Source organism: Mesoplodon bidens, assembly GCF_964165515.1.
Source record: "Mesoplodon bidens genome assembly, chromosome: 5".
Taxonomy (NCBI): Eukaryota; Metazoa; Chordata; class Mammalia; order Artiodactyla; family Ziphiidae; genus Mesoplodon; species Mesoplodon bidens.
The window spans coordinates 114,726,977-114,740,645 of record NC_138161.1 but is presented as its reverse complement, the minus strand read 5'-3'; the positions used below and the strand labels follow the sequence as shown (position 1 = coordinate 114,740,645).

The 13,669-nt window shown below is 40.1% G+C and overlaps 1 protein-coding gene across 1 annotated transcript in view; it reads right to left on the bottom strand.

The window, feature by feature from the left end:
- Nucleotides 1-13,669, bottom strand: part of HACD2 (3-hydroxyacyl-CoA dehydratase 2) — a 92,921-nt gene that overhangs the window by 11,341 nt on the left and 67,911 nt on the right. The gene's annotated exons all lie outside the window — the stretch shown is intronic.

The window sequence follows — 13,669 nt, the reverse complement described above, 5'->3', positions numbered from 1 at the left end:
ATTAATCAATTAATTTATTTTGGCACGCTGGGTCTTCGTTGTGGTGTGTGGGCTTCTCTAGTTGTGGTGCATGGGCTGTAGAGTGCACGGGCTCAGTAGTTGCGGCATGTGGGCTCTCTAGTTGCGGCATGTGGCATCTTAGTTCCCCGATCAGGGATCGAACCCGGGCCCCCTGCATTGGGAGTGTGGAGTCTTAACCACTGGACCACCAGGGAAGTCCCCAAAACAATATATTTTAAACAGAGCTCCTCATGTATGTTTTTTAGGGGATGTTCTCACTAGATGCCTTAGACTGCAAATCTTGCATGAAAATTTATTACCGTGGTATTAACTTTCAGCACCCCCTCTTCCCACCCCAGCTAAGTTATGATGATCCTTGGCACTTGGAAACCAATAATAAGAAACAACCTTCCACACCAATTCACTTATATTTTCTTACATCCGAAAAGAGCAGTTAGAGAGTTGGATGTGAATAAGAAATTCCACTGAGGAAATCAAACAAATTTCAATTACAAGATGGATGTCTCTGTCTTACTCCTAACACCTAATACAACAAAGGTATGGCATTCTAACCTTAACTTTTGCTTCTCTGCATTTGCAATGTTAATTTAGCACTTACATTCTTCCTCAGAAAGTGTACATGGAGCGATCCACCTACACAATGAAATAAGTAGTCATTTACATACCTATTAACTAAATTGCTCTCACAAAGAATTTCATAAATCCATAGTTACTACTCTCTAAAAATAATAAGAATTTTATACTGTCAAGAGCAAGAGTACTTTTTGTTTTCCTGGCACTCTTATATTAGCCAAAGTAAAGCAAAAGCTAAACCCCCCTAAAGCTTTCATGTTTCATTTTTCAGTCTGTCTCCAAATCCTTGCTTAAAACCCATCTATACTAAAACATAATTTCAGAGCACACTTTGCTTTTTGATAGACTTTGTAATCCTCCTCATCTTAAGGAGATATGTTTTTACAGCTATGGGCTGAAGCCTTCCTTAAAGACCTTTGGGTTAAACAGGAAGTTCTTCTAATATTTTGCATTGTAATCGTCTTGAAAGCAGGGAGCGTGTTTTATTCATTTTTGATTCCCAAAAGCTCTTTGTGATTTTCACAAGTAGGAGCTCAACAGATATTGGTAAAGCAAAACAATTCAATCATAATCAGCTGCCTGCTTTTTGATACCTGATATTAGTTTCTACGTAGTCGTAGAGGCCTTCAAATAAGGGAAAAGCAAACAAAGAAGTCCCCCCCACCCCCGGGGCCTCCCACTCTGATCCAGCCTGCAGGTTATTTGATTCACTGTCCCCCCACCCCCACCCCATTAGACTTTAAACAAAAGAACTGTAACAAACTCAGACTCAGGATGAATGTGAAAACAGTCTGTTCCCAGAATCCAGCTGTGAAGACCATGTCACAATTTTAAGAAGACTAAGGATGGGGGAAATGATCATTTTGTACAAATGATATCTTCAGATCAATAGGAAGTACAACATGTTGTTAAGGAGGGGATCACATAAAGTCAGAGATCAAGCTTATCTAATTTGCAGATAATTATCCAATAACACAAAATAGGGGTAGAATGGAATGAGTTAAAACCAGTAAGATCAATGAGCAGGTTTGGGCTAGGTTGACCAAAAATGTCTTGAAGCCATGTTTCAAAGCTGCATGTTCACCATCATGGCACAAACGGGGGAATGGGCCGGGGGCAGCCTGGCTGGCCAGGAAATCTTCCTTTGCCTGGTGCGGTGAGCTACGTGTTGGACCCTCCACACTGTAGAAAGCAGGTTTCAGTCCCCTGCTCTACAAAGGGAGAGGAGGCGTGGGGAGTGGGTGGCGTGTGCAATTTAGCCAAGGGAGTTTACATAGAAATTCAAGCTGGAGAAACAAATGGGTGCAAGAGAAAAACCTTTACACACAAATAGCATCATCTGTTTGACTTTAAAAGGCTCAGGGAGTATCAGTACATGAAAAGCTGTCATTTTTATTACATTCAAAGAAAAACAAATGGTGCCACATAAGAAAATCGCTATTGTAGAAACCCTATTCTTCTTAGCATTTTGGAACCTACTGCTTACCCCTCTGGTTATTTCAAAGAAATCCCCTGATCATGCTTTCTCTGGTAGGTGTTCTTTCCTCTTCTCGATACCCTTTTCATTTGTGAAGAGAAGAAATTTTGGTAAAATCTCGGAGGTGAGGACTAGAGTCTGTTCTTGGCAGAACTGTGAACAGTATGTTTATCTCAGTCTCCTCTGGTTGCCATAATAAAATACCATGGTCTAGGTGGCTCAAACAACAGAAATGTATTTTCTCGCAGTTTTAGAAGTCCGAGCTCAGGGTGCCAGCATGTTTGCTTCCTTGTGAGGACCCTCTTCCCGACTTGCAGCTGGCTGCTTTATCACCACATTCTCACATGGAACGTGAGAGAGAGAGAGGGAAGTTCTAAAAATATGTAAAAGGTATCATGTGCAAGGATATTAGTGCCTTAGAGGCATGAATCTCATTGTGAAGATCCCACCCTCACGACCTCATCTAAACCCAACCACCTACCAAACGCCCCCCCTCCAAATACCATAACACTGGGGGGCTTAGGGTTTCCACATACAAATTTTGGGGGACACAATTCAGTCCAAAGCGTCATTTCAGACCAGGTGTTGGCAAACTTTTCCTAAAAAGGGCTAAATAGCAAATATTTTAGGCTTTGTGCCATATGTGGCCTTCGTCAGGTATTCTTTTTTGTTGTTTTTTTACACCCTTTAAAAAATGTAAAAACCATCACAAATTGCAGGCTAGATGTAGCCCACAAGTCAACCCTGTTTTAGATCCATCTGACTCCCCCAACTTTCCCTGTCTGTTAACCTCTACAAATATCATTCTTCAGCCTTCCTTTGGCAGACTCTGCATGTGTGTGTGTGTGTGTGTGTGTGTGTGTGTGTGTTGTGTTGTGTTTTGCTGGGGGGTGGGGGAGGCAATATATCTATAACCAATGGACGTTATGGAAAAAGGAAGTAGTCTTAAAAGAATACATATAGGCAAGTTTTTCATGTTATGTCATCTTAAAATCTTAGTAATCTCCTTATGTTTGTGATAAAATATACATAACTTAAAATTTACCATTTTAATCATTTTTAAGTGTATATTTCAGTGGCATTAAGTACATTCACCATGCTGTGCAACTATCACCACCATCCATTTCCAAACTTTTTCATCATCCCAAACAAACTCTGTACCCATTAAATAATATCTCTCCATTTCTCCCTCCCTCTAGCCCTTGGTAACCACTACTCTACTTTTAGTCTTTAAGAACTTGCTCATTTCACAACACTGTAAATCAACTATACTTCAATTAAAAAAAAAAAAGAACTTGCTCATTCTAGGTACCTCAATTAAATGGAATCATGCGATATGTGTCCTTCCGTGTGTGGCTTCTTTCATTTAGCATAACATTTTCAAGGTTTATCCATGTTGTGGCACGTATCAGAATTTCCCTCCTTTTAAAGGTTGAATATTATATTGTACGTAAATACCACATTCTGTTTACTGATTCAACTACTGATGAACATCTGTATTGCTTCCACCTTCTGGCAACTGGAATAATGCTGCTGTGAACATGGGTGTACAAATATCTATTTGAGTAGCTGTTTTCAATTCTTTTGGGTATACCTAGGAGTGGAATTGTTAGATCATATGGTAATTCAATGTTTAGCTTTTTGAGGAACTACCAAACCGTTTTCCACACTGGCTGCACCATTTTACATTCCTACCAACTGTGCAAAAAGGTTCCAATTTCTTCACATCTTCACCAACACTTGTTATTTTCCTTTTTTCTTCCTGACAGTATGAAGTGGCATCTCGTCGTGGTTTTGATATGCATTTCCCTAATGAGTAGAGATGTTGAGCATTTTTTCATGTGCTTGTTGGTCATATGTGTATCTTCTTTTGAGAAATGTCTTTTGCCCATTTTTAACTTTGGGGGGAATAACCTCTTTTTAATAATTATGATCACAATAGCAGTCAAAATAATTATACCTAATAGTTACTGAACTCATACTATCCTGCCAAGCACTTTTTAACATATATTACCTCTTCGGATCCCCATTTTACAGATGAGGAAAGTGAGGTTTACAGAAGTTGAATCCAGGTCTTGTCCCAAAACTCTGAACAGTTCTGACTTGTCTTCTTGGGCTTTAGACATACACACACACTCCCCTGTTGCTGTGGGGAGAACATCTCTCTTGCAATTGAGGATGGGGAGGTGAGGGAGAGACATAGAGATGGTAGGTGTAAGAGATGGCTAGTATGGTTGGAAAATCAGTTACATGTTGTAAATAAGTAAACTGAGCAAATAAATCAATATATTAAAAAATGGACTTCTCGCTGTTGGAATAGGTATTTACAAACATGGAAGGGAGAATGCTAGAAAGAACACCAAGATGTTGAATTGTAATTGGAGGAATTGGTATGAGCTCATGATTTTATGTACGTGTGTGTGTGTGTATACACATATACACATACAGTGACGTAAATACTTTTAGATATACATGTGTATGAGTATATACGCATATAGATGCATTGAAACATATATGTATATAGTAGCTTTCTCTACTGAGAGGACCAAGAGGCAATAACATCCCAGTAGTGAGGAGCACCTCAACTACCAGATCTTGGTTCCTAAATATACCATCCTCCACTAAAAGGAACCAGGTTCCTTGGCATAATGGCTGATTCCAGGGCTGGGGCAGGGGAAGTACAAGATGATTCTGGAAATCTTTTTATCAGAAAGTAAGGAAATGCTCAAACAATGATGAAGACAAGTCAAAAGGACAAGAAGAAAGGGTTCCCTCTGACCAAATCACAGACACCTTTAGCATCAAAGTAAATAACAGATTACAATCCACTGGATTATATAGGAATTCATAAGTCCAAACTGATATAAATAAAATAAATAAATGAATAAATGAGAGAAAGGGAAAGCTATTCCTTACAGTAGGATGCCAACTAATACATGGAAAAGAAATGACGGAAGTAGAGAGTCACCATTTGGTAACCATCACAGAGGTGGTTGATAGAGACCAGGAATCTTTCCCGAAAAATACGGATCAATAAAACAGGGAAAATGGTGACTTGAAGGTGGAGAAAGCCGGCAGGCACCAACAGAAGCAGGTGATTGAGGTCAACATCACCGGGGGGGGATGGGTATAGTCATAGTCCTGCCACCTCATGTGATACCCTGAGAAGAGCATGGCACCGTGTCTCTGGTATGTCTGCCAAGAATGCATGGCTTGAACTGGTTATGAGGGAACACTGGATGGGTCTAGGCTGAGGGTCACCCTAGGGAAATTAAGGCCTATACTCTTTAAAACTGTTAAGGACATGAGAGACAGATCAGGACTTCTTAGTCTTAGACTGATGGGTCTAAAGAGATCCGACAACTCATTGTATATATGGCAACAACCACGTTTCTCCTTGCCCTGTGTATCCTGGTGCTTAGCACAATACCTGGAGCATAGAAGATAGTTAGTAAATATGTGCCATCCAGAAAGGGAAAAAAAAGGACACTTAGTTTAGACAGTTAGTGAAATCTGAATGAGGCCTGTGGATGGGACGATAGTATTGTAACAGTTTTGGCTTCCAGACTGGAGGGTTGTTATGCAGGTGATGTAGGAGAGTGTATGAAACATGTACTTGGGTGACAGGACATCATGTACAGCTTGCTTTCAAGGTTCAGAAGAAAACGAGTGATAACGGGTAGATAAATACAGAGGAATAGGTGATAGGAATAGGAACAAATGTAGTAAAATGTCAGTAGTCGGGGAATCCGAATGAAGGAAACAGGAGAGTTCTTTGTACTGTTCTAGTTCAAATTTTCTGTAAATTTGAAATTACTTCTAAAGAAATTATTTTAAAATATCACCTGAGAACTAAGCAACCACTTTGGGGACATAATTAGAAGCAAACAGTATCATCTGGTTTCTATAAATTGCTTTTGACATGAAGCCTCTAAATCTGCTGGAAGAGGCGGGCTACGTAACCATAAAAGGAGATATAAGAACATTTATAACAAAAACTACCAATAAGAGCACACTCGAGAAGGAACAACAGGTTTAATGCTGACCCTAAATTTGTATCGGCATTACTATTGTCTTACACTGTAAGTACCCCAAGGGCAGGTCCAAAACCTCGCTTTGAAAAGGGGTTAGCTTACTTAAAAAGCAAAATCAGACTTTCAATAAATGCTTTAGATTAGGAATAATAATGATGATTAAGATAATGATAACTCCCATTTAGCAGGGCTAATTATTCCTTAAGTATGGTAAAAGTAATTATGTCTAAATTTTCACCAGCTAACTGTGAAACCACTTTAATAAGTATAAAAGAATTCATTCCTATGTGAAGTCAATTATATCTCTCTTTTAAAAGTCAATTATATCTCTGCTTCAGGACATAGAATTCAACATAGTTGTGTAGAAATTTGTCACTAAAATTTTGGGAAAAGATTAGGTTACATTATAGCTAATATGTACCTAACATTTACTGAGCACTTACTAAGTGCCAGGCACTGTTCTAAAAGCTTTATATGTATTAACATATTGCATCCCCAAGACCACCCCATGAGTAGGAACAACAGGGCCTGGGAGACTAGAACAGTTCCTCAGGAGCTAAAACAGCTGGGCAGCTGAAGCGTGACGTGGTGCCAGCACCCTGTCTTTCCTGCCTTGTCAGTTATCCCACTCCACCGTACTGCTCAGTTCTGCTCCTGAGCAAGCCCTGTAAGGGCGGCACCTGTGATTTCTCCTTCCCATGCATCCTAGTGCTTAGCACAATACCGGAGCAGAGAAGGTACTGAATGAGTATTCTGACCCATCTGCAGCCTGGCCTGCATGTCCTCTGCCTTGGTTGGAACAGCCTTGGGTGAGGAGGGCAGCTCCCCAGGGAGGGTGAGGCCACAGGGCTGCTGCCTGGATGGTGACGTCAGCAGAAGGTTTGGGCTGGGGCACTGGACAGTTCTGACGACAATCCTGGTCCTTTCCATAACTTTCTGGAGCTTTTTTGAATACAAATGTAACTCACTTAGTTATCTGCTTAAAAGGAATGTCATCCTTGATAAGAAGCTGAAAGGTAATAAATATTGACATGTGGTGGTTTAAAAAAAAAAAGATGTCTGGATTAGCGTTAGTCTTTTCACATGGCAATTTCATGTGTAAAGTGTCCTTCATGATTTAGTGTTTATTAAAAATCCATGATAGGGTACATGGTAAACAAACCAGAAAATAATATTCCTTTTCGATGGAAAATGCAAGTTATAATATTAATATTCTTCTCCTTTAAAGGAGAAAAAAATGTGCATCTACATAGATTTTTCTTAACCTACAATGACAAAGGGAACTGGTTAAAAAATTATTTCCATTACAACACAATAACTAAGGACTAATTTTTGATATGGATGATGGCCTAGTTAAAGGTTTTGGCCTACGAAAACAAGTCTTGGTCATGAAATTAACTTTTCTGAACATGCAATGAGAAAAATGTATAAGCATGCGGTAAACAAGCAATGCATGATCAATTCTATATTTATGACAGACATGCAGGTCTGAATGCTAATATGTTCCCATTAGTCCAACTTTAATGCTACCATCTGCTCAGCCCATTTCCTGGGAAACATGAAGGAAGAGTGGCAGGTTCCTACAACTAGCCTCTTCTCCAATCATTGCAACTCTTGAATTAAACAGACCTCCAGGCTTCCAGGCTGCATATCCTTATCTCTCCCAGCCTCAGCTTCCTCATATGGAAACTGAGGTGATATTTGCCTTTGCATGGTTGATGTGAAGTCAGAAAAACCTATCAGATGCTTAGTAAAATGCTAGCCATTTAATATACAGCAGTTATTACTATTATTCCATGAAAGAAAAATTCAATTCAACAAATCTGTATTAAGTTTCTATTATTTATGCTAGCCACTGCTGGGACCCAGTACAGGTTGGTGGCTGCCTCTTAGGCTTAATTAATTACCAAGATAATATTTTGTTTGTTGTTGTTTTGCTTTCTGTTGGTAAGTGTTAAAGGCATTAGCCTGTACCAACTCTGGGATATCTAAGGATCTCACCAGCTGCTAGCCTTTCCCAGTGTTCTTCCTGAGTTCTGTTTGATTTTCTCACCTCCAAAGAGCACATTATTAACTGAAAAGTTTTCATGCAACTATTTCCTTCAACCAAACTCAAGCACGAGGACTGCATCAGAATGAGGTCATAATTAGTCCCACCTTGATCATATATACCCAATACAGTCTAAGTATTCTACGAAGCAATAGTCCTTTAACTATAGCAAGACAGCTCGAGAACAATATTCCCAGCAGTAGGTTACTGTGGCCCCATAGGGAGAGCTGGGGCATACTCACCCCACTGTCCACCCCAGACCTCTAAATGTATCATCCTAGTGTGCCTACCCAACACTCTAGAGGGAACAGGATTGATCATTGTCAGAAATGTAACTGACATGGTCAAAAGAACATGAAATTGGCAATATACACTGTGAAATGTCAAGGTTCTTTTGTTCTATGATGGTTTAAGAATTGCAAAAATGTCAGTAAGACAGAAAATAAAAACAAAGGCCTCAATGAAAACAAACAAAACCTCCAAAGGCTATGAATACCATCTCCTGGAGCATAAATATTAAAACAATGTCCCATGATCCTGGTCCACAGATATTTTGAGTTTGTACAGTGCTTTAAAAAATAGTTGAGCCAGTTTTTTAAGTTAGAGATTTCACATTAAAAAAAAAAAATCTGTATTTCTGCTTCTGCTTAAAAGAGCGACTGCATAACACTCGATCGATTTGCCAATCACTAGCTGAGGTGAGCACGGCCTTTCTTCTGAGATGATATACACTCTCTAGTCATCATATTCTCCTTGAACTTTCCTTTAACACCCACCTGTGGGACAGACATCTGGTGCCAACTGATAAGCTCTGCTACAGATGGCAAAGTGCTACACAAATGTAACATGACTATTTGAAAAACTCTAAAGTTTTAAAAACTATTAAGTAGTATATAAAAACTTGGTTAATTTGATTAGTTTTTACACTTGAAGCTCTCAACATATATTTCTTTGAAGCAGTAACCTCAATAAAAGATTCCCTAAACTTGACCTAAAAAGACAGCACCAATGCAGAAGGCAAAAGAGATGCATGATTATCGAGTTTTTGGTTATCCTGGTAATTTTTTTTGCCAGAGCAAAATATAGTAAAGGGGAGAAGATGCAATACAAACGATTATGGTAGCAATTTAAAGAAAAGACAAGTTAAAAGTCTTTAATGCATCAAGCCTAATAATTAGTCTCCTCCCTCCCTTCCAAATGCAAGCATACCCTCAGCATGCTTCCACACACAACCACACATGTGTATCAAGTCACGTCTTACAAATTCCCAAAGTGCACCAGGGTCACTTCAGACTGGAAAAGGGTCCTCTCTCTGGAAAATGCAGACGACTTAGTAATATGCTTTATTTTATCCATGATGCATCACAGCTTTTAAATGAGAGCTTCTTGACTATATAGGGCTTCTTGATATGGGTAGGTAAAAAAGGTTATTGGACCCTCTTCCCAGAAGCAATAGAAATACACTTCATATATATTTCGCAGGAGCAGGGGGATAGGGATGACTTCTTCAGGTTCCCCTGTCATCTTCAAGATTCCCACTGAGACCAGTTACCTGCTGCATTCACTGTGCAGGTCAATTGTCAGGAGACTGAACGTACTGGTATTCTTGTCAATTTATATATTTTTAATTAAGTTACCTGATTCTCCATATTTGTGCTGAAAATACAGTTACACTGAAAAAGCTACAGCATATAAAGGACCGATTTGGCAAAGGAGCAGATAATTTAAGAGACAGTTCCTCCTCCTACATATTAAAAAAGTTTTCCAATGAATATTTATCAATGCTTTAAAAATGCCACTCATTATACTGTGGAGCACACCTGTTTAAAAGCAGTTTATAGCTCATAATTTTTAACTTTCCTTGACTTTGCTGACATATTTTAGCAATGCGCACGACGTATGCCACCAGCTCACTTTTACAGTGTGAAATGAGAATCTCTGAGCTCGTTGGGATCATAATGTTGACTATATTTCTTCTATGGTATCTTTGAACTCAAATAGGAGAGAAAAGGCCTGTGAAATGGTTTTCAACAAAGGCAAATGTGGGACATGTTAGCATGGTGAATCCACTGCAAAGGCCAAACTGCAGGTCTCTGAAAAGTAGGGTCTATATGGCCTCCTGCCTCCCCAGTTAATCAACTGCTACCTCTGCAAAAGATGAGAATACCATCCACACTGTTTCCCACACCTGCAATCAGGGTTTTTATGACAATTTAATCTAGAGTACTAAACAAAAAATCTCCGTATTTAAAGAACACAGCATACCAAGTATACCATATAAATTTCCTTTGGCTACTTTTTTTTTTTTTTTTGCGGTACGTGGGCCTCTCACTGTTGTGGCCTCTCCCATTGCGGAGCACAGGCTCCGGACTTGCAGGCTCAGCGGCCATGGCTCACGGGCCCAGCCACTTTGCGGCATGTGGGATCCTCACGGACCGGGGCACGAACCCGTGTCCCCTGCATCGGCAGGCTCACTGTCAACCACTGCGCCACCAGGGAAGCCCTACTTTTTTTTTTTTTTTAATCCCACAGTCATGCACATATGAGATAAAATATATGGAACCTAATTGACTGAAATAAAGAGAATGGTAAATAATATTACACTGAACAACTACAGCTACACCGTCCGATACAGTAAACTCCAGTCACATGTGGCTATTTAAAATTAAATTACATTAAAATTCAGTTCCTCATTCACTCTAACTTCATTTTAAGGGTTCAATATGTGTTCACATACAACTAGTAGCTACTATATCGAACAGCACAGACACAGAACATTTCTGCCATTACCAAAAGTTCCTTTGTACAGTCCTGGGATAGAGGAAATACCCAAAAGAAAAATGCTGGTAACCAACATATTTCTATCACTATATGGGACCAAAAAGTTACCCTTTTTGGCTTGAAATAAACATCTGAATTCACTTCACTTTCAAACCATGGATGAAAACTGGTTTGAGTGTCAAATTCACTTATTGGTAACTCTCCACTGACAGTACAACTTGACAGCGCACTTCTATGACACAGGCTTACTTCCCTGCATTATTTATTCTTCAACTCAAGCTGACGACATACAACCAAAGCTGAAACCACTTAGGCTCCCAGCCTGTAAATCTCATCTCAGGTGCTTCTTTGGGAAACTACTATTTTACACGCAAGGTAACCTTTCTTTTTCTTTCATCATTCTCATTCCTATTCCATGACAGTTTCCTAGTGCCCAAAGTCAAACATCTTTGTTAATCTCAGGACTCCAAGTATCCAGATTTGGCTCTAAACAGGCTTCCTACTATTTCTAAGTAGCAGCAATTACGTATATTAAGATACTACCCAGTAGTAGGAAAATGTCTTATGCTTGAAGAGGATTCATTCCAACAATGAGCTTCTGTGTCAGAAATTTCATTATCAGAAATAGAAGGAAAAAAATTAGGAGCAAAGTAGGAGACACCACTGACACATCCAGAATATCAATTAAATGGGGGAGAGGGGTTTTAGCATAATATTTTAAAAGACTAACTGAACTGTAAATGCACTGGGAAACCCAAGATCTGGAAGTTCTGGGGCAGAGGGAAAGGAAGAAGCCAATAGTGCTCAGGCCTGAAAGGCCTGGCCACCTGCAGGGCAGTCTGGACTGGGCAGGCTGGGGCAGGTCTGGCTTTGAGTCCCAGAGGAACCTCACAGAGTGGGGCACTTTCCTTTGGAGCTGACAGGTCAGGCCCTGGCCCTTCCTGCCCTGAATGACATTCCCCCAAATGAAGATAACCGTGCAATCTTCCAGGGAGTTTGTCTGGTTTACCTGCTCCCTCTCGTGCCAGAATTGAGGAATGGGAATGGACGATGTCAGATTTAGCCCTTGGGGTAAGAAAGCAAAAGAAAAGGTCCCGAGAAACTTCAAGTGTGAGGGTGTTTGTGGGGCAGGGTCACCAATGAAGGAGGGTGCAGGGGAGGAGAGCCAAGAGGAGAAAAAGATTAACATTAAACACAAATGAAACTGATCTCCTGATTTTGTTGGGGCTATGTTCTTGTAGGATGTAGTGGTAACACTCACTGGGATGGTTTAAGATGTTTTATTTTATTTTAAACACAACTGACTTAATTATCAACGAACAGAGCATAATACATTTTGAACAAAGGAGTGCCGCTGAAGTTTTCCAAGGACTACAAAAGAACTAAGACAATGGGAGAAAGATGCAACATCGAACATCAGACGTGAACCTACACTGAACCCAAAAGGATCTAAATATTTTGCAATATTTTGAAATAAAATTTTTATACACGGTTCAAGAAAATGTTGGAAAGGGACAGAAAAACACTGAGAGAAAAACAGACAACCTGATTTTGCCAAAATCACCTACGCTAAATATATTTAATGTCAAAGTGAACCATCCAGCCTTGAGAAAAGTAACACTATCTTTAAGTGTCCATTATTAACAGATGCGGAAGTGGCATTAAAGTACTGCTACATCTGTCTTGGAGTTGTCTAAAGTCTGACAGTGTCTGATTAACAATCAAATAATGAGGTTTTCTACCTTTAGGAGAGGTGCTAATTTTAAAAGTGAAGGTGATGCAAATCCACCTACAGAAATATTTAAAATAGAAAGTAAGGGAATAGATGGAGTAGGGTGGAGAACTTTAGACATTTAGCACTCAAGGGGCCAAAAGATACTGAATGTATCCCAGTGTCCTTTGCTAACTGAGATGGAACGTCACTGTGGAAACGGCCTGGGCTAGAAGACAGTGGCGTGGCTTCTGGTCCAAGCACAGTATCCAAGGAGGGAACAACGTGCCCCAGATGCAGCCTCTCAGCTCCTCATCTGAATGATATGGATAAGAAGGTGCCCCTCCTGCCTAACCGAAAGCCCATGTTCATGGATGGCCATCAGGGACAAGGAGCATGTGCAGCCACAGGAAACATGCTAACGAGAGAAGCAACCTCAAGAGGCAGCAAGAGCACGAGCGCACCGCGAACCCAGCTGGAGGACCCAGCAGAGAAGGAAAACCTATAATGCAACACAACAGGAAAAGGATCATGGAGTACCCTCCAGGAAAAGGATCGTGGAGTATCGAGGATACCACTGTACGTAGTCCTTTAGCTTCCACAAGAGTGAAAAAGGAGCGGAAAAGAGGAAGAAAAAACAAACTGTGTGGCATCTATGAAGGAAGTAGCAATCCTTCTGAAGTGAAACTGCTTTATAAGGGGTTTCAGAAGCTGCTCAGCAAAAAACTGCATGCTAGAGACCTTGATTTCTAAACACTGCTGCCTTGTTTTCATGTATCCCTCTCAGTTAATCTCCACAAAAACTCTGTGAAATGAGCAGGACAGATACCAGTATTACCATGTCACAGATGAGAAAAACAAGGCCTAGAAAGTTGAAGTGCTTTGTCCTAAGCCACAGGGTAAGTGTCGAAGTGCACACTCACCAACTCCTCATGAAAATTATGGCTGTTAAGCCTCCATGTTCTAGAATACTGAGTTTGACTTACCTAGAAAATAACAAAAGTGTCCAAGGAAGATGACAT